General features: G+C 35.2%; 1 protein-coding gene and 1 pseudogene across 2 annotated transcripts in view; both read left to right on the top strand.

The window, feature by feature from the left end:
- DIAPH2 (diaphanous related formin 2) overlaps positions 1-21,166 on the top strand; it is an 881,199-nt gene that overhangs the window by 443,276 nt on the left and 416,757 nt on the right. The gene's annotated exons all lie outside the window — the stretch shown is intronic.
- On the top strand, positions 6,254-6,555 carry LOC123805010 (annotated as a pseudogene).

The following is a 21,166-nucleotide window of genomic DNA, read 5'->3' as shown; positions in this document are numbered from 1 at the left end:
TAAATTAGTCTCTTTTTTTCTGACTATAAAACTTCCTGGCTATGAGAACTAAAATATTCTAGAAGAGTTAGTAAATATACAAAAAACTAAAGACAGAAAATAATTGAAAATAATTTAAATTATTCCTAATCCCTCAAATCATGGATAGCCACTACTCACATGTTGAGGTGCATCCTTCAGATCATTGCATTATGCATATACAGATACCTATATTGATTGAGGGGTGTGCAAAGGGGAAACTTTGGTACAAATAACATGTCTTTAGGTATTTTTTTGAGGGGTGAGGCATTCACCAAAGAATGTCTTATTCACCATATAAGACATTCTTTAATATACGGAGTTCTGTGATGTGAGTTTTAGGTTTTCCAGGTACGAGGCCGAACCAGGACAGTGGGCCCGGCACAGGAAGAGTTTAACATTTTCTAGGACCTGAAAAGTAAGGGTGGCTTAGAAAACAGTGTAGAAAGGGGAGAGTGACATACGGTGAGGCTTGAAAATTACACATGGGCTAGGTCATTGTGGAACTGCATGCCCACCAAAATGCCTGGCGGAGAGGTGGCCCTCACTAAATAGTCATGTTTTCTTCCTTGTGGGCTTAAAAGATGAAGTAGTCTTGGCCAAGGGTTTGGGGGTCCGGTTGTAGGAATATGTAGGTTACATAAATGTTTCCTCTGGTATTTGGATCATCATCAGGATGATCTTAACAAAGCTAAACCTCACTTCCGATTTTTGTTTAAGTACCTCTTCTTCTTTGCTTTAAACTATATCTGTCCCTTACTCCCTCTTCTCCACAGTGCTATGTTTACTCATGCCCATGCAGATAAGCTGTCTGTGCTGTGCAGCTTTTTGCATTTTTCTTGATGCCATATTTTCCTCTCACTAGCACATCTGTAGTATTTTCCTTCACCTGGATTTATCTTCTCTTCTTGTCTTGGTTCTTTTGCAGCTCATGATTCATGATTAGAGCTTGTTGTATGAATACCACAAGTTAGCGAGAGGATAGAAAAACATCAAGACTCACTTAAAAATTTCTCAAGACAATGAATCTTTAAGACTAAATCTTTCTAACAGAAAGGTTACCTACTGTCCATGGAACAAAAAAAAAAAAATAAACCTTGTACGCACTTATGCCAGTAAAAATAGGTCTATTAAAGTAACCAGGAGAATCCATGCGTGAGATATCTTTGCATTAAGTGAGAGAAAGGAGCACAAATTTAACAGGATTATAAAAAAAATAGCACTGGCATTAGTGAAAGTTGAGTTGATTCTTTAGGTGGAATAACAACAGGAAAGCACTATACAGCAAAGACAGGAAGTTTGTGTGCCTACAACATAAGAACACATAATTTGGGCATATATTCTATGTGTGTAGATATAAATGCTTTACTACTGGCAATAATTAATCCCTCATCTTAAATAGTTGTTGCCTCACAAGTTTTCAGTATTATTTCTAATTGTTATTATTAGTAACATATTTCATATGCAACCATTATGGTTAGAAAATTAAAAGTATATATATATTTATGTAGTAATTGTTCATGTTTTCTTTAAATAGTGTTTTAGTGGATTTATTTTTTTCTAGTATGAGAGATCAGTTAAAAATTAGTTAATAACATTTGGCATTTCAAAGTTTCCCTGCCAAATACTTTTTATTAAATGTTCCTGTTATAGCAACAATTTTCAGCCAGTGTGCTGCAGCACACTGGTGTGCCACAAGAATTTTTAAAACATGCAATACCTGACTATTTAGTCAGGGGCCCTGACCTCTTTTCCCTTAGATTGTCAAATTAAAAAAAGGACAACAGCCAATACAATAATAAGCATCCAGTGTGAATGATTCAAAATTATATCCATTTTTGTCAGATCAGTAAAAATATACTTTTTTGGTGTGCTGCATAATTTTAGGAACTAGTTCATATGTGCCATAGATGAAAAAGGTTGAAAATTGCTTTTTATAGGGAAGGGAAAACTTTTTTCTATTGTTCTAGATTCTCTAGCTGGGGCCCTATAAATTATATTGAGAAGAGACATATTAACAAGAGGAAAAGAAACAGAAGTTTGTAAATGCATGCATGTACATGGGCATGCTCAGTGATAAATAACTCAAAGGGGTTAGAAATTAGGCTTAGATACCATCTTTAAAAAAACAGTAAGTTTTGTAGGCAATTAACAAGACAAAGACAATGGTTTTAGAGCTTTTGGGGACAGCAAATTGTGGAAAGGTAAATAAATATATGGAGAAAATTAATGGATGATAAGGGCTAGTTAGTAATATTTGTTATGTAAGTTCTGGTGCTGAGCTGGACATTCTGGACTGATAAGAATTTAGAGTTTTCTCCAAAAGTTAAGATTTATTTTGCCCTTCCTTGTAGAGAGAGGGAGGGGAGTTTTTCTTGTGTCTTATTGTTAATTGGGTTCAGCTCAAAATAGTCTTTATGTCAAAATGCCACATTCTGGGGTACCATTCACTGCCATGTATACTCTAGCACATTATTGTAGAAGTGGGTGAAAAATAGAGTTCATTGTTAATAATGCATAGAGAGCCCATCATTGTTTATTTGTTTGTTTGTTTTACTAAATCCCCCATATCTTTAAAAGCATTTATCACATTTTAATACAAATATAATATGGGATTTAAAGACTGCCATTAAGAATGGTTTCCTGATGAACACTTTTTTCTTAAGATTGGTAGGATTAGAATATGGACCTAGAATATAGGTCAGTTAAATGAATAGTGTGTACTGTTCATAATTCTCTATGCTAGAGATACTGTAAGATGATACAAAGATGAGTGAGGTTGGGTCCCTGCTCATCAGATACTCAATCTAGTATGGGAGTTAGATACATTACCCCACCCCCTAAATCAGAAGGAAGACACTAGCAGGCTGTCATGGTAAATGTTTTTATTGATTATTTTTATTTTTTCATACATTGGCTCTTTTAAAATTTGCCACATTCCTATGGATTCCCACTCTTTTTTTAGGAGGGGAACAAATGGTTAAGAAATTCACTTAAAAGTCACATAGGCACAGTGTAAAGTCCATACTGATTTTGTAGAACTACAAGAAATATACAAAGTCTTATAATTATATATCCTTAAAATCATGTTTTGGAACAAATTTTAAGACAATAAGTAATCGGAACCACAGCACTAAACCACAAGCCTTATTGTCCTGAAATCCATATTATCCCTATAATACTGATTATAGTATATCAGTTAAGGTAGCAATTAATGTAGACTAGAGTTTTCAGAGGAGATAACATTTAAACTCCTCTATAAATATAGGTATCCAGCAGTGGAGAGAAGTCAAGGCAAGAAAAAAACAGTGCTGTTAAATGCATAGGCAGAAGAAACAGTTTGTCTGCAGATGGCAGTGATAACATTGGCTCGATTGGACATGACTGGATTTAATTAGGTCCAGTTAGGAGATAGAACTACTGTATGTTGTGTGGAAATTGAAAAGCTAAACTTAGTTTATATTCATGCATTAAGACTAGGTGGACATGGTATACCCATAAGCAGGAGAGTGGTTTAATGAAAGTTGTATTCTAGGAAAATTATTCCAACCCTAGTACCAAAATATCTTTAAAACATGAGCACTAAATGGCAGTGCATTGCATTTCAATATTTCTCTAAAATCCATCATTATAATAAAGGCAGCCTGCCTTATTACTTCTATTTTAGTTAAGAAACAGCTCAGTCTTTAGTATTACACTGTATTTTTCAGTTTTGAGGACTCTTCTTTAATTTTGTAACATTGTGGTCTCTTAATCTGCAAGTCTTATATGATATAGTTGCAAACTTATTCTGTCCTCCAAGTTTATTCTTTTATATTATCCATCTTTTGATATACCTTCTTAATATCCCTTTGCAATATCCCTTTTTAAACTTTTCTTAGTTTTCTTCTTACTATTACCTTAATGTAATAAATTTCCTTGGATTTATCTTCTAATTGACTAATTCTCTCTTTGGCTGTATCTAGTAAACTTTTCAAGTTCTGTATTAAGAAGCAGTATAGTGTGGTAGGCATAACTAAAGACTTTGAAGGCAGCTTTCCTAGGTTCAAGTCCTTTCTCTGCTACCTACTAGCTGGGTGATGTCGGGCTAATTTCTTAGCCCCTTTGTGCCACAGTTTCATCATTTGTAAAGTGGAGATAAGAATAACATCCGCCTTATAGGTTTATTTAAGTATTAAATGAATGAATGTATGGAATGAGCTTAGATCAGTACCAATGAATTTTTATTCTTTTTTTATTGCTGTTCTAGTATAGTTGTCACAGTTTTCCCCTGTTGCTCTCCCCTGCTCCCCCCCTCCCACAGTCAATCCCCCCATGTTGGCCATGTCCATGGGTCATTTATACCTATTCCTTGACTAGACCCTTATCTTTCTATCTACCCTGTACCCTCCCCATTCCCCTCTAGTCCCTGTCAGTTTGTTCCTTGTTTCCATGCTTCTGGTTCTATTTGGCTAATTAGTTTGTTTTTATTCATTAGGATCCACTTATAAGTGAGATCATATGCTATTTGTCTTTCACTGCCAGGCTTACTTCACTTAGCATAATGCTCTCCAGTTCCATCTATGCTGTCACAAAGAATAGGAGCTCCTTCTGTATTTCTGCTGCATAGAATTCCATTGTGTAAACGTACCACAGTTTTTTGATCCACTCATTTACTGATGAGCACTTAGGTTGCTTCCAACATTTGGCTTCCAACATAATGTCAATAAAATTGTCAATTATTATTAATAGTATTCTGATGCAGTAAAGATAGTAGAACAATTAAATATTTAGGGAAAACTGAGAGATATGAATATCTTTTTTGAAAGCAGGTTACAATGTAATAAAAAATGGACAAATGAAAATAAAAGCATAAACATTTACAAGGGCTATTGAATAGTGTCTGACTCAACTCCTGTCCTTCCAGAAAGGCCAGACAAAAACTAGGCAAACAATAGTCTTTTGTATTTTTAAATGTTAGTAAAGACATTTAAAAAACAACAAGGATCATCAGGTCATGGTCATATGTGTCTATATTTACTATATAATTGTAAATCATTTTCCACAGCAGTTGTACCAGTTTATCCTTTCAATGAAAGGATATAAGTATTTTCTTTGCTACCCATTCTGGCCAACTTTTAATATTGTCAGACTTTCCAATTTATTTCAACCTAGTGGGTATAAAATGGTGTCCTGCTATGGTTTCAGATTGCAGTTATGTGATCACTCATGAGACTAAAGATTTTCATTGACTATTCAAAAAATTGTTAGGTCCTTTTTCCCATTTTCTTTTCAGTTATCCTTTTCTTAAGTTACTAATTTGTTGTTTAAATATTGGAAATACTAATCCACTGTTAGTAATATGTGATGCAAATATCTGGTCACAGTTGAGGCATCATTTTTTACTTTTTTAAAAATACCCTTTTAGTGAACAGAATTTGAAAATTTTTAATATGATCAGTTTCTATTGATCATTTCCATTATGGCTTAGACTCGTTTGTCTTGTTTACAAAACTCTCTCTACCTGAAATCATAAAGATATTCCTCTAATTTTTCTTTCACTCATTTAAACATTATTTATTGGTTACCTGCTACTGCAGGATACTGTTCCAGGTATTATGGAGATAGTAATGAAAGAAAATATTTAAAACTCTGATATTCCTGGGGTCTGGGGAGGAAAACAATGAACAGATGAGCAGGTAATGATTTCACAGAAGAATGGTGATAAAGATTAAGAGAATCATAAAGCAAGATGTGAGTATGAATGGTCAGAAGTGAGGTTCTGTAGCCCAGAACAGTAAAGTGCAAAGTTTCCAAGGAACTTATGTGCTTGGGGGAGTTTGAGGAAAAGTAAGAAGACCAGGTGGCTACAATGGAGTGAGCAAGTGGAAGAGTATTGGTAGATGAGGGCAGGTTTATGAGAGAAGCCTAGAGCAGGTAGGGCCTCTTAGGCTATTGTAAAGACTTGAGCTTTTGCCTTGAATTGAGAAGGCACTGGAAAGTTTTGAGCAGAAAAATAATGTTTTGCTAAGTTAGTTTTTTTTGAAATGATCACTCTAGCTGATGTTTTGAAATTAATATATAGGCAAGCAAGGGAGGGAGCCAGAACAGTTAGGAGGCTTTTCCAGTAGTCCAGGCAGTAATCCTGGCTTGGACCAGGTGATGGTAGTGTTGAAAAAAAAATGATCAGAGAGAGCAGGATGTCTGGCTTGCGAATGGGAACCTCTGTTGTTTCGCACAAAAGAGCAATTTTAAAATGGGTGATGTTGAGATAGGTGAGTAGATTTTTGTTTAGAAGTGTGCCCAGTGCCATACTGTGAAAAAGTGAGGCAAGCACAAGACTAGGCCAAATCTCCATGGTCTGTTTGGGTGAAAGGTCAGGCCCCTGGATTTTCTTACATGGATGCCAACAAGAACAAAGGCATGACCTGGGGAGAGGCTGCACTGATGGAGTATGTAGAGAATCCCAAGAAGTACATCCCTGGAACAAAAATGATCTTTTCTGGCATTAAGAAGATTTCAGAAAGGGTAGATTTGATCAGTTATCTCAACAAATAAAACTACTAATGAGTAATAGTTGGCCACTGCCGTATTTATTACAAATGTCTCATGACTTCTTTCTTATGTGTACTGTATTGAAATGGATCTCACACACCAGAATTCTGATCAAGAATGGTGGATAGAACGTTTCTTTTGGGCAATTCTGATTTAAATAATATTGGTTTGCAGTTAAATGAATATGATAAGCTTTTTGAACTTGGATGGTTATTTTGGTTGAGCAACTGCTATCACTGTTTTACCCTTCTAAAAATATGAGTGGACTTGATTTGTAATAGTCAACTTTTCACAGAGATGGTGAATGCTGTGTCAAAACCTGTAGGAGGTTAGTTTTATATTTAGATTTATATAACTGGCTATATTAACATGTTTTGATACTGAGGAAACCCCTTCACTCTTTATTAGAAAAACAAGACTTGGCTTGTGTTTCAAATTGTGTTCATTAGCCTGTTAAAAGGCAAAAGCTGAAGATAAATAGGCAGTGTCCATTTCATGTTTTTGGTCCTAACTATGCCAATTTAATTAAAATATCCTTTTTCTTAACTTTTTTCTTTTACTTCATGAAAGTCATTTTAGTATGGTTGTGACTGTAATATCCAATAAAGAATATTTAACACTCCTCACATTTTATAGGTGATCTGTAAGGTCAGATAATTTTGAAATTCAGCATAACAAGTTCTAGTAGCAAACTTTGTGAATTCTTTGTCAGCCTAAGTTATAATTCAGGATTGTCTTGAACAGCTATTCAAAAATAAATGTAGAATTACTACATATGTGTGTGATTGGTAATGATGCTCTTGCCAACTCAGTAGAAGGGTTAAAGAAGAGGAGAATAGATCAACACAAAATTGTGAATTATGTGATCATAAGTCTTAGGATAATTAAAACCAAAATCACAGGTCATGAAAGATTAAAAAATGATCGAATTCTTGAAATATTTTTCAGCTAAAGATTTGGAAATTGATTGCACATAATTTCTAAGAAAAATAGAGGAGTGAAAAATAATTAGCTCCTCCCTTTAGGGGGACATTTTTTGAGTACTAGAAAGAGAAAGTGATCATTTAAAGAGGTGAAGAAGATTGCAGGTGGAACATGATTAGGTTCAGAGGTAAGAACTTCCTTTGGGGCATGTTACTGTTCTTATACCCATCAGTTTTCCAAATAGGGACACCAAGAAGGCATTTGGAAATATGAGTGAGGAGTTACTGGAGAGATCATACCTGGCTCTATGCATATGGGGACATATACGTAGCCTTTGAGGATATAAGGCTAGGTTAGATCCCCATGGGAATAAATATAAATATAAAAGGGAAGAGGCCTGGAGTCTGATCCCTGAGACCCTGCAGTGCTTATAGATCTGGAAAATGAAGAGGAACCAACAAATGGTTGGTAGTAAGCAGTGACCAGAGGAATAAAATGACATTTAAGTTGTGCCTTGGAAGCCACTTGAAGGACATTTTGTGTGGAGAGAGTAGTGAAATTTGTGAAATAAAATGGGTTCAAGTAAAATAAAGACTGAGAAATATGAGATCTGACAACCTGCCTTGTGCGAATGCTATTGGGATAGAGTGTGGTGGGGGAAAAGAGCTGGACTGGAGTAGATTTAAGAGTGAAGCAGAATGGAGAGATTGCTAATCAATATTTTCTGCTAAGACATTTACACTTTCAATATATTCTTTACTTATTACAAAATATTAATAGTGCTTATTATAGAGAATTTAGGAAAGTCTTAAAAATAAGAAGATTTGTATTTTCTATGATCCATCCATAACCACTATTAATATTTTGGTTTATAGCTCTTAGGCTTATTTTGTCTGTGTACTTTAATAAATTGATTATCTAAACCAAAAATAAAAATACTGTTCATATGATTGCTGTGATCTTCTTGCATAACAATATATTATGTCTATCTTTCCACTTAACTAAACATTTTCATGATTTTTAATGCTAGTATAGAATTTTATTATGCAACATAGTTTATATATAGCTAATACCCTATTAGACATTTAGGTTATTTTCAGTTTTCATCATCATTTAAAATAATTCTACAATGAACATATGAATACATAAAAATGGGATTTTACTGACATATCCTTAAAGATTTATACCATTAATCCACGGGAACGTATTCAGAAGTGACATCAGTGTTACAAATAATATCATTTGCCATTCAGACTCTAGCACACTGCCATCCTGGCTGCACACAGAATCAAGAAGGCAGTCAAGGTTATTTTACTAGCAAACAATGGTAGAATGTGGTCTTTCAAAATAAGTTTAGTTGCCTGGGAACAAAGAGAGAGTATAGCAGGAGTTGCTCCCATAGCAACAGTTGGAAGGGTTCCAGTGGAAGAGGAGAAATGTAGTAGAGAGGAGGACAGAAAGAGATCCCATCCATACCTAAAAATCTGCATAGAATTGCAGCAGTTGTTTTTGTAGCAACTTTTTCAATCAGAAACTTTCCATATTATACTGAATTATAGGTCACGTGTGTTTTCTACTACATATCTATGTGATTATAAACACTTAATGCATTCTAGAATCAAACACAGTCCCATCTGTATGAGTCTATGTTGTAGTTGAAAAACTTGAATTTCTCAACTACAACATACTAGTAATTTATGGAATACAAGTTTTGAAATAGGTTTGAATTAAATAATATTTTTTTAAAGATTTTATTTATTTATTTTTAGGGAGGGAAGGGAGGGAGAGAGAGAAAGAGAGAGAGAGAGAGAGCGAGAGAGAGAGAGAGAGAGAGAGAGAGAAAGAAAGAAACATCAATGTGCGGTTGCTGGGGGTTATGGCCTGCAACCCAGGAATGTACCCTGGCTGGGAATCGAACCTGGGACACTTTGGTTCCCAGCCCGTGCTCAATCCACTGAGCTACGCCAGCCAGGGCTGAATTAAATAATATTTTTAATCAATTGGAGAGGATTCTATCATTTGAAAACAAATTGTAAGTTACATTTTCTCTTTTTGACCTTGAACTGCTTGAACTCTGTAGTTTTCTGTTCATTTACTATCTTGAGAAATGCTATGGTCAATCCCGAAGTCTTTTTTTGTTTGTTTTTGAGGCTTCTGTTGTGATTTTCAGCAAAAGGGTCAATGCAGATATTTTACCTGATTTTGATGTTGCTTAGGAACTGAATCAGGAGTAGTCTCTTTCAGTTCAGATTTACAAAAAAAACAAATAACTTGGCCATTGTTGCTGCTTGCAGAAACATCCGCATCTCTCGCCCTCCTTATTGAACATTTTGTATACTAAAATATTAATAGGTCTGTTAAAATGTCCTTTTCATTTTTATGGAGCTTGTGAATACTTCCCTGTAAGAATGGGTTGCTTCAGGAATCAGGGGAAAAGCATGTTCTGTTGTTCTTTTTTATATATATTATTTTAGATGAAAAACGGATCAAATGAAGAGTTTAAAAGATATACCTGATAGTGAACCTTTTTAAAAATTACATCTGTATATGACTACTCATAACTAATATTATTTAACAATCAATCCAAACACTGCTCTGCAGGTCAGATCCCCTAGTTTCAAATTGTCTCCTAAAACTTCCCACTCTGAACTGTGTACTCCAGGTGAACTGAATTCCTTTCTGTTCTTCTACTTACATTTGTATGATATTCTGTCCATCTAGACTTCCTGGATCCAAGACATTGAAAAGCTATTTCCCACCCATCATTTTAGGTTAATTAAGTTGCCACCTCCTCCAAGTGTGCTTCCCTGGATACCATAAAGCACAGTCTCTTTCCTTGAACTTTAATTTATTTCTGTATCCCTAGAGAGCACACTAGTGCTGGAACATAGTTATGACCATATGGGAGTTTGATTTGCTCTGTTACACTATTATAGTGCATGACATATACAATATATCATCCTTTAAATATAAGTTTTCCTTATGAAAATCTCTAGCATATACAGATTTATATTTATATATCTTTTTTGGCAACTTTGAATTGTATATACATAAATCCTAAGTATTCTTTATAGGAGTATTTTTAAATAATAATAAAAATTTAATAGTAGCTAAAATAGCGGTATTGAGCTGTAGAATGATAATACCATTTATTAAGCATTTATTATACGACACATAAGTTTTTTATGTGCATTATCTCCTTTATATTTCACACACACACACCCTCTAAGGTAAGATAACATTATTTTCCCCATTTTATAAATGAAGAAACTGGAACTTGAGGAGATTTGCCTAAGTTCCCACAGAGTATAAAGTTTTGAAATGAAATCTTAGGACCCAGAAAGGAAAATGAGAAAAATGCACCTGGGTTTTAGGATTGTGTTCAACTGTTGCGAGTGTTAGGGCTCCTAACAATGATAGGAGCTTATATTAATATATGTTTAGTTATCTTAGATAGTAATGGGGAAAGTATTCATAAATGCTTTCATTAAATAATTTGATTCCTTTATGCCCCTAAAACTGTTTTCCTACAAAACATTAAATTTTTAATGAATTATCCTAATGTAGGATTCTTCAGAAAACTTAGTTCCTGGAGTCCAGTTTCTAAGAGTTTGAGTCTGTTTAAAAGAGCTATCAATAAAACTATATTTATTCCATTGCGTTGTTTTAATTATTTTTGACTGATCCTGTTTTTAAGTTCCAAGTTAGAACAACTTCTTTAAAACATTAAGGAGAGGTTGTTGAACCAGTTTTACCTGACATTTGCGGACACCATCCTTTGACTGCCCCCCACACTGTGCTTAGAGAATGGTGACTTAGTGTGGATTATACTAGTTAGGATATGGTACTTGTTCTACTAGCATGCATTTCTCTGAGGGTTGGAGGGATACAGGGAGGAGGGGGAGAATTTATTTTTAATTTTATGAAGAAGTCTAGCCAAGGGATTATACTAACCATTATCACAGCTTTTGTCCCCTTCAATGAAAGAGTGTTGTTAATACCCAAAGTCCTTTTGCTACTCAAGATAGTCATGTGTACACACTGCATTATGAACCTATTTCCAGAAGATTAAAAACAAGTTCTAGCAGATTTAAGGCTTCTGTTTTGGAATCGCCTTTTATATTACTATGGAAAGTAATCATTTCCATTTCCTTGAACCCTAAATTTCTTGTTCTATTTCTCTAGCATCTAATAGGCTGTCATTTCATATCAGCATTGAAGTAATATCACAATAGATCGTGCCACAGCTCTATACCGACTGACATTATGGGAAAAGATAAAGTGTTTTTGACCAGTGAAATCAAAAGGGGAGAAAAAATATAAAAGTCTTCTGAGCCCTGCCTTTAGGAAACTCATGAACAGCTAAAATTGTTTTGAAGGACTGCATTCTTCCATTCTTAGTTAGAAAAATACTGTAACTACCTTCTTGATTCTGTTGGCAGCCAGGATGGCAGTGTGCCGGGGCCTGAATGGCAAATGGTGTTATTTGTAACACTGATGTCAGCCTGCATGGAGATTTATTACTATATTTGTAGTAAAGTACTGGATGGGTTGGAATCACTGCCTCCCTCCCCCCAACTTTGGTCATTTCTATTGACAGTTTACAGTAAAATAGCTGACAACTGCCTATGATTAGTTTAGGCAGATGGTCCTTGCTCTGGTAAATTCATTTTAAGCATTTGACAAGGCTGCAAAGATTAGTGCCAGCTTAACTAAAAATATTTTTACAGATGGAATATGTTTGCCAAAGTCAGTTACTTTCCAGGTGTATGATGACTATGTAAATTAACTGACGACATATCTACTTTGGTGTTTATTTGTGAATCATTTGTCTATTTTATAGAACAATTGGTAGAGTTGTCTTTCACAGGTATGTTCAGAGGATGTCACCAAATGTAGCACTTACTGGTTTCTGCATGTTATTATGTTGCTCTATGAGTTACCTGCACCTCAAGACTTAGGGAGCTGCAAGGTAAAATTGGGAACCTCCATATGAAGAAATGTCAATAAAAATGAGAGGTTCTTTTCTAGCTATTTCTACCATTTAACATAAAAAAAGCAGCTCTTTTCTTACTCTGAACACATTGTTCTTGAGAAGGGCCTAGGTGTTTTAGCTCCAGGTACTATTGACACATGAGGACTAGTTTATTGTTTTTAAACCTTTCTTTTTTCAGAGCCCTTCTTATTCATTTCCCCCCTTTATCTTCAGTTTTTCTTTTACAGTCTCCTTTTTCTTAGCACACATTATACTATAGAAATGCCTCTTGTTAGTGATTATTGTGTTAAATTAGATTAGTGGAATAGAAGTGAATTTAGATTCCAGATTACACCTATTCCTTGTTATCTGATAGCACTGTCCAAGACAGCCACTTCTATAGGCTTGGGGCAGTTTCCTATCTTCCTTCACAAAGCTGGGCATGGCGTTATTTTTTCGAATCCTATATTATATATGTACTCTTAGTTGTGGAACATACTGGGAATGCCGTGCTGCCCAAAATTATTTTACAAATGAAGAACCTGAGACCTTGGGGTTTCAATAACTTGCCAGTTATCACCTGGAGATTAAGTGGTTTGGGTAGGATTAAAACCTAGATTTCATTAAATTCCAGTGTTCTGTCCACTGGCATATGTTGCCTCCCAACTGGCTTGACTTTGTACCTTTGACTTTCTGTATACTTTGCTGGCTTTAGTTTTCTCACCAAACTTACTGACTTATGTGACTTCGAAATTGATTCTCAGAACAAAACAGCAATAAGCAAGTCTTCAGTTGTGCCCCATTTCCTTGTCCTGTTTTCCTCCCTTTCTTTCCTTTCACTCTTCTGGAAGGTCTTTCTTTTTTCCTTCATTACTGCTTTTTCAGCTATCATAGTAGAATACATAATGTTTCCTTTGGAATCTCCTGTTTATTTGTCTTTCCTGCATCCCTTTTTTATTTTATGTCTCAAAAGCCTAGTTAAAGAAAAGAAATATCACTCTGCTAATTGGCTTCTCTTACTGGTCTCTAGACAAAGCACTAGATTGGGAATAAGAAAACACTGATGCTTTTTCTTACCTTGACCAACGACATAAACATTCTGGGCTCTAGTTTTCTACTTATAAAATGGTATTTCTCAGTATTGCAGAGTTATCAACCAAATTTAATTTACAGGTCCAGATATATTTAGGGCATTGGCAGAGAATGGTGCACAGAAAATACATGACGATATTACTATCTTTTAAGATATGGAAAAGAAAGGTGATTGTTTTGATATTGGTGGTTATTATTATGAATTTTTAAAGACTAGTATTATATTCACAACTTTTCAGGACAGTGATTTAGCAACCGTGTAACAGCACTATGTTTCTTTTTACCCTTATTTCACTTTGCTATGTTGTAGATTAACCCAGCCTCTACCGTGTACCAGTAAAATGGTATTACTGGTGGTGTTGGAATTACTTGTGTATGTGTGTTAAATGTTTATTGGTTGCATGAGAAGCTATAGTATTCTTATCCCAACCTAGTTTGAGTTGATATGACAATGGCAGTTTTTTACAAGTTTAAGTATATAAGTAAGTAACTATTTTAGTGTTTTATGTAATATACAGATGGCTACCAATAATGTGATATGAATTTATTTTTATAAAAAGATTATGATATGTTAATATGTAATGTTCTGTAGGATAATTGTGGAAAGTTCATTAAGTACTCTTAAGGATATGAGTCATTGATTAACCATTTGCTTTCCCTCTCACTATTTGCTGTCATATGTCATGATCCTTAACAATAAAAATGGACCCTGAAGTCCAGAACAAAAAGTACTTTGGGAGTTCAAAGGAGGTTGGGACAACTTCTAGTTAGGGCCCTGGGAAGGCTTCATAGAAGTGGTAGAATCCCTTGGTGCAATTCCAGTAGGTTGAGATCTTGGGATGGCCTGTGGAGCTAGGCAAGATAGGGGCAAGAAAAAAGGTTGGAATTCAAGGTAGAGAGTACAAATTATACCAAGGTACAAGTTGAAGAGTGTGCAGACTCTATGTGAGTAGTAGTGAGTAGTCTATCTTGGTCAAGCATAGGGTTTATAATTAGAGAAATTCTTTTGAAAAGGAAGTTTGAGACTATATCAACAACAGCCTTGAGTGCTATTTTAAGGAGATTTCACTTTATTTATAAGGCAGTAAGGGAGCCATTGAATAATTTTAAGTAACAGTGGAATATTATCTCAGGTGATTTTGAGAAGAGTGATCTGACATATATGAATGAAATGGATGGAGGAAAACCTGAAAGAGGAACTAGTTATTAGTTTACCACAGTAGTTCGAGCAAAGAAAGCCTAACACAGAATAGGTGCAACCAAGATTAGGAAAATAGCTCACCATACCGGATTGTTTAAAATATGGGCAGGAAAAGATCAAGGACAGTTCTGAGCCAGAATGACTTGCTGAATAGTGATACCTTTATTTATATATATGAGAATATTAAGTTCTGTTTGGGGAGAAATTATTTGTGAACTTCTCTGAATTGAAGTATAGACAGTTGCCTAATAGGGAGTGAACATACATGGTTTGAATGGGTGTCAATAATTATCCATTTTTACAGGTATGCCTACAAAGGACATAATTAAAATTATGAGATTAAAAGAGATCACTAGGGAAGAGTGTGTAAGAAAGGAAGAAGGCCAAGGAAAGAACTTCCATGATCACCTCATTTGAGTACAGAAATAAGGCATTCTAGAGAAGGGAAAGGTAGAGAGGCTGGGTGGGGGAATTATACTAAAGCAGCATTTAGAAAGCCCATGGAGGAGAAAATTTCAGGAAAAAGGGTTTAATCAACAATCTAAATTTATGAAGAGAAAGCAAGTGAGTTGAGGATGAAAATGTAGGTCATTGGATTTGTTGGCCTTGGTCATATTACTGATGATAAAAGTACAATTTTGGGAGAGGGGGAAGGACAGAGATCAGATTGTAAGGGCTTAAGTAGGTCCTGGGTGATAATAAAGTCAAATGTGTATAGATTACAGTCTTTTCAAAAGGTGAACACTACTTGTTTTTGCTTTCATAGTGTTAAACTGGGTTGATTATAAATTTTAATATGTGCAAGAAGCATTTGTATCATTTTGTAGCAGATTTTAAGGCCATAATTTCATATTTTGAACAGATCAGCATAAGGCAGATTCTCTTTAGCACCATTTTAGTTCTGGACAAATTTCAAGCTGGATATTACTAATTACTCTGAAATGGAAATAGCGCTATTTTGTTTTATAGCTATCATTGAAAAAGCCATGTACTCATTAAGAGAAATATGTGCTGCATGAACAACAAAAAAATGAGAAAGAAAATGGACATTATTTGTATTTTGTAGGTTCTCTGGCATGGAACCGAATGCAATAATCTTTCAATACTAATGAGCAGCAAAACGTAATTTGCCAATGCATAATTAACTTCTTACTGGCTTCTGTTGATTTGGAGTGCTATAACCCCTTACCTGGTGAAGCTTCCCAGCTTGAGAGATTTTATTGGACCAATATTTTAAATTGTGGCCAAATAATGAGATGATTATCATGAAAAAATGTTATGTTGGAATAAATCATAATGCCATGGAGCTCAGATTATAGCCTCTCTGTTGAGTTGTCTGCCACCAGGACTGTGAGCTTTTATTTTCCTCTTTTCCCTTGTGCTCTTGCCTTTTCCCATCATTGATAAAGAAGGACTTCCCTCTCATTTTCCATTTGGAAAACTGCTAGTAGCTTACTTTAGTTGCATTGTTTTATATCTCACTTGACTGTGTTGTCACTTCTCTCTTGCTTTCCTTCCCCTTTATTCTATTACTGTCATGTCTTACATATGCATGCATACCTACATATTATATATACATACACACATTCATGCATCCATATATACATTGATTCATTCATATCACAGAATAGCAGGAGAAAGATTTTAAAGCAGAAAGTTTAGTTGTTTAGCTCATAGTCTAATGAGATAAGTTTTGTTCCTTAATTACACATCAGAAAATCTCTACTCCACAGTTGTGTGCCAAATCCTAAATCCAGCTGGTCATTTTACAAAGATGCCTCCTGAGCCTGGGAGATTGGGGTAAAACATATATGACTCAGTGGGACCAATCATTACGATTAGCAAACGAACTCAAAATAGTATCTTAGTAATGTTAGAGCAGTCAGCAGTTTTATTTGCACAACTTCCAAACTGTAATATGCTGAATGACTAGCAGATTGAAAATGGTAGAAAACTCTGAAGTGTGATTCTCTTATAATTTGGGGTAACACTTGCTTCATAGAATAATGAAATATTGTTTGTTGGAAGGGGCCTTACAGAATCATCTAATTTAATCTCATTTTTGAATACAGCAGTACTTTCTGTATCACCCCTGAGATGAGAAATAAATGTCTCATGACAGAATTCTGTACTTTCTGTGGGCTTCTATCCCATTAACAATATATTCTTCATACTAAATTGTGATGCCTTCCGGTATGCTCTCACCCAGTTCTGCCTTAAGGGGAAACATAGAATCCAAGACTTAACCTCTTCGCCCTAACAGTTTTTTCCAGATAGTTGAAGTTCTTTTCATTTGGTTCTCTTTTCCAAAGTTACTTTTCTGTGGTACATAATTCTGTTTTTATCAACCATTCCTTATTTATTGACCCTTTCAGAATGTTGGTTCCTCTGTTTCTCATTATAATTTGGCAATGACCCTCCTAAAATGTCACATGACATTATTTAACCTAATATGCCAAATGGAGTCTGATTTTTGAAGAATATAATTGAATAATGCCTTCTGCATTATAGGTTTAAAGGTCAAATCTCTATTCTCTATTTGCTGTTCTCACTTGTCTGAATATTTTCTTACAATAATTATTTTTAAAAATGGAAATTTGGTGCCAAAGAAAATGTGCCTTTAAAATAGTATTTATGTAATTTGTCAAATTGTTTTTGAGTAAAGGTGTATCTATGAAAACTCCTACTACTGCAATGTCATAAGACAAGAACCTTTCATACCCTTGCAACATTGGGCAATGCCTGTCATTCTTTTAAATGTTTGCTGATCTGACAAATATAAAGTGATTATCTCATTGTTACTTTAACCTGCTTTTCTTTTATTTTTCAACCCATCCCTTCACCTCTCAATGTCAAATGTTTAGAGTGTAGGTTCTCATTTTATATTATTGATAACGCTAAGATTTTCAGCTTGTATAGTAATTTCATCTTGCTGGGGGCACATGTTGATTCTGTGGTCAACTGAAATCCTCACTCTTTTTTCTTTCTGAGATTTTATTTATTTATATTTAGACAGTGAGGAAGGGAAGGAGAAAGAGAAGAAAACATCAATGTATGGTTGTCTCTGGTGTGCCCCCTGCTGGGGACCTGGCCTGCAACCCACGCATGTGCCCTGACTGGGAATCAAACTGGCAACCCTTTGATTTGTAGGCTGGCACTCAACCCACTGAGCCACACCAGCCAGGGCCTTTTTTTTTCTTTTTTATAAACCACATTCTAATTAGATTGTCTCAAATCCTGGATCCTATGCAATTTTTTAACTGCCTGTAAGATTTGTGTTTCTCCCTGTTAAATTTATTTATTCAGTTTGATTTCAGTTTAGTACTACTACCTGTTGTAAAAAAAAAAAAAAAAAACTTTGAATCTCAATTTTGTCATACTATTATATTAGAATCCCTTCAGGTGTTCTGTCATTTTCACATTTAACAAGTTTACTTCAAACATCTTTGGAGTCACTGATGTGTTTTAAAAGACAGGAACAAGAATGAATGCCTGGGACTAACTCCCAGAAATACCCTACTCAGTTGACACCAATCTAATAATTAATAGACTTGAATTTAACTTTTCAACCAAATTAAAATCTATCTAATTGTGCTCTTGTCTTGCCCATATGCCTTTTTCTTCCTCATAGTGGTATGGAGACAATTTTCCTAAAGTCTTGTGAAATAAAAATATTCTGTGTATGTACCTTCCAGTTGATTTTCTATAAGAAAGAGTTGCCAGTAATTTGGTATCAGTTGTTTACATATTCCATGCTACTTCGTGCTTTTATAGAATGATGTTTTATAAGGATGTTGAAACCCTTAGCTTGGTATACCCAAGCATGGTACAGAATTGGGGATGCTTTACTTTCTTTAACACAACGAGAAACATTGATGAATTAATCAAGACTTCTGTTAAGGGAGAAACAGAAAAGGTATAAAAATCTAAAACAACTGACTTGCAAAGTATAGAATTCTAATATCCCTGTTACTAATGATCCATTCCACATGAATGAAAGGCTTTACCTTGACTCCGTATTTCCACTTTGTTGGTCTGCTTCCTTCTTTTGAGTGTCATTTGATATTCAATCACCCGGGAAAATCATGCTGTATTTTATGGCACTTGAGTATAGACCAAAAGTAGCTATGACCTTTTGTTTGTCTACCTAAGGCCCATTCTCTCAGTTTCTGTTTCTGGAATGGAAGGCATTCAAAGGTGATTTTTACCAGGAATGACATCATCCTGTCTGTGAGATCCCACTCTAATTATATTGTTGTGGCTTTTTCACATAGAGATTTAATAGAATGATAACTTTATGCAACATGACAACCTTGGAATTTATGGGGACTAAAATCTAATGCTTTTGTTACCAGACCAAAGGGGAATTTGTTTGCCTGTACACATCAAAGTCCAATCAAACATGAATAGGAGCTTGCAGCCAAGAAAGTTTATTTTTAAGGGAATGGTGCCATGCCTGGAATCACGGGTAAGCTTGTGCTCAAAGACTTGGCTCCCCAATGGCTTCTAGGGAATGGACTATATAGAGTAAAAATCAATAATCACGGTGAAGTTGGGGGTGTAGTCTGTATTAATTGGTCAACACCAGGGTAGGGAGCGATTGATCATTGGATTTGGCCTTGATGTCAGCCATGGTGCCCCTTCACCTAGTTTTCCAATGTGGCCTGTGGGCTTGGTCCACTTTTCTGGATCTGGAGCTGAAACACAGCTGAGCCATAGATGTTATCTTTAATTAGATTGAAACTCTGTCTCTGTAATAAATAGGCCTGAGGTTTTGTTCCTAAGATTGTTTAATGCTGACCAGGACCTCATTGTCCTGAGACCTTAATGATTAAGGGAGTGGTGTGCAAGGGAGAAGGAGGCAAGTGAGTCAGGGTGTCGGATGAGGTCAGTTTGAATCAAAGGAAAGAAAGGAGAAAAGTCACATTAAAGAAATGAAATTTCTGACCAGTTACACTTTTTCTCCCACCTTCTAAGTTCTTCTAGCTGGGCTAATAATGAAATTAACAGAGGAAAATCAAATGTTTAATGCATGTACATTGGGAACTCACATATACATGAAAAATCCAAAGATGGTAAAGCAGTGTTGGGTATAGACGCCATTTTGGACAAAGGAGAAAGAGGGGGTGGATAATATATTTCAGAAGTGAGGATGGGCAATTTACAGGTAGTTGAGGAATAAGAGAAACACACAAGGCAGGAAAATCCTTTCTTAACTGAAAAATAATGAGACACAGGAATTACCTAGCTAACAGAACCCTGCCTGAAGCCTCTTATTTACCATACTTGATTCTAAATTTATATTTTAGGCTGATTAGGCTAAGGCAACATGCCAAAATTCTCTTCTTGGAGTAATCCTTTCCATCTGAATCTCTTAGAACAAGAAGGGTAAAAGGTTCTTTCTGTGTCTTTTGTTTCTTAATAAACATCTTATAATCAATACATCCAAAAGGCAACTTCATAGTGGTAAAACTTTGGTTTCCTTCACATTAGTGATAATCATATAATATTGATTACCATTCTGCAGTACTAAGGAGTATGATCATAAACTGCCACTTAATCTGGTAGAAATGTGCAGAATGCATTAGAGAAAGGAGTAGGGACTGGAGAACAATTAAGTAGCTATTATTTATTGCCTTCCATGTGAGGTGTGATGAGTACCTTAACTTGTTTGTAGCAATGTGAATGAAGTGACAGACCAGTGGTATAATGGGAAATTGACAAAATATGAGACAGTGAGAAAAAAGAATCAGATAATAACTAAAGGCTCCAAGATAATAACTAAAGGCTTTGGAGCCAAGATAGTTGAAAGTTGATAGGAAACAAGGAAGTTAGGAATGTTATCTACAGGAGTAAAGAAGGCAGGATAAAAATGATGGGTTTATAAAGGTGCTAACATACCTTGGGTGATTTTAAGTATGCAGTTAGAAATTCATACGTAGACAGTCTATCTGTAAAAAGATAGTAGGTGAATCCAAAAAAGAGCCTTTGGAGCAGAAGTGGAAGGGTTAACAGATAAAATGTCGGAGAATAATGCCTACATTTAGGATGGGGTTTGAAAAGAACTTGCTAAGAGATTGTTAAGAAAGATGGAGGATAAACACAGTTTATAATGTGTCTTAGGAGCCAAGGAAAGAAAGTATTTTTTAAGAACAGCAGGGAGTAAAACAATACCATCAACTTCCAAAAAGAAGTTGAAAAGTATACCCTGATGTCAGGCCTTGAAGTTTGACAATGACATGCTTATTGGAGAACTCCACAGAAGAGGTTGAGGAGCATATTAAAAAGGCAGACTGGGATGGCTTACATAGTATCAGCTGGAATGGAGGAAGCAGAAGCAATGGACTATTAGTGCATCCAGCATAAATAACTGTGAATGTCAGAAAATGGCTGTACTGTGGCATCTTCCTGTTTAACCAATT

This window comes from Phyllostomus hastatus, unplaced genomic scaffold (assembly GCF_019186645.2).
Source record: "Phyllostomus hastatus isolate PE091 unplaced genomic scaffold, TTU_PhHast_1.1 phas_scaffold_28, whole genome shotgun sequence".
Taxonomy (NCBI): Eukaryota; Metazoa; Chordata; class Mammalia; order Chiroptera; family Phyllostomidae; genus Phyllostomus; species Phyllostomus hastatus.
This window is presented reverse-complemented; position numbering and strand designations above follow the sequence as displayed.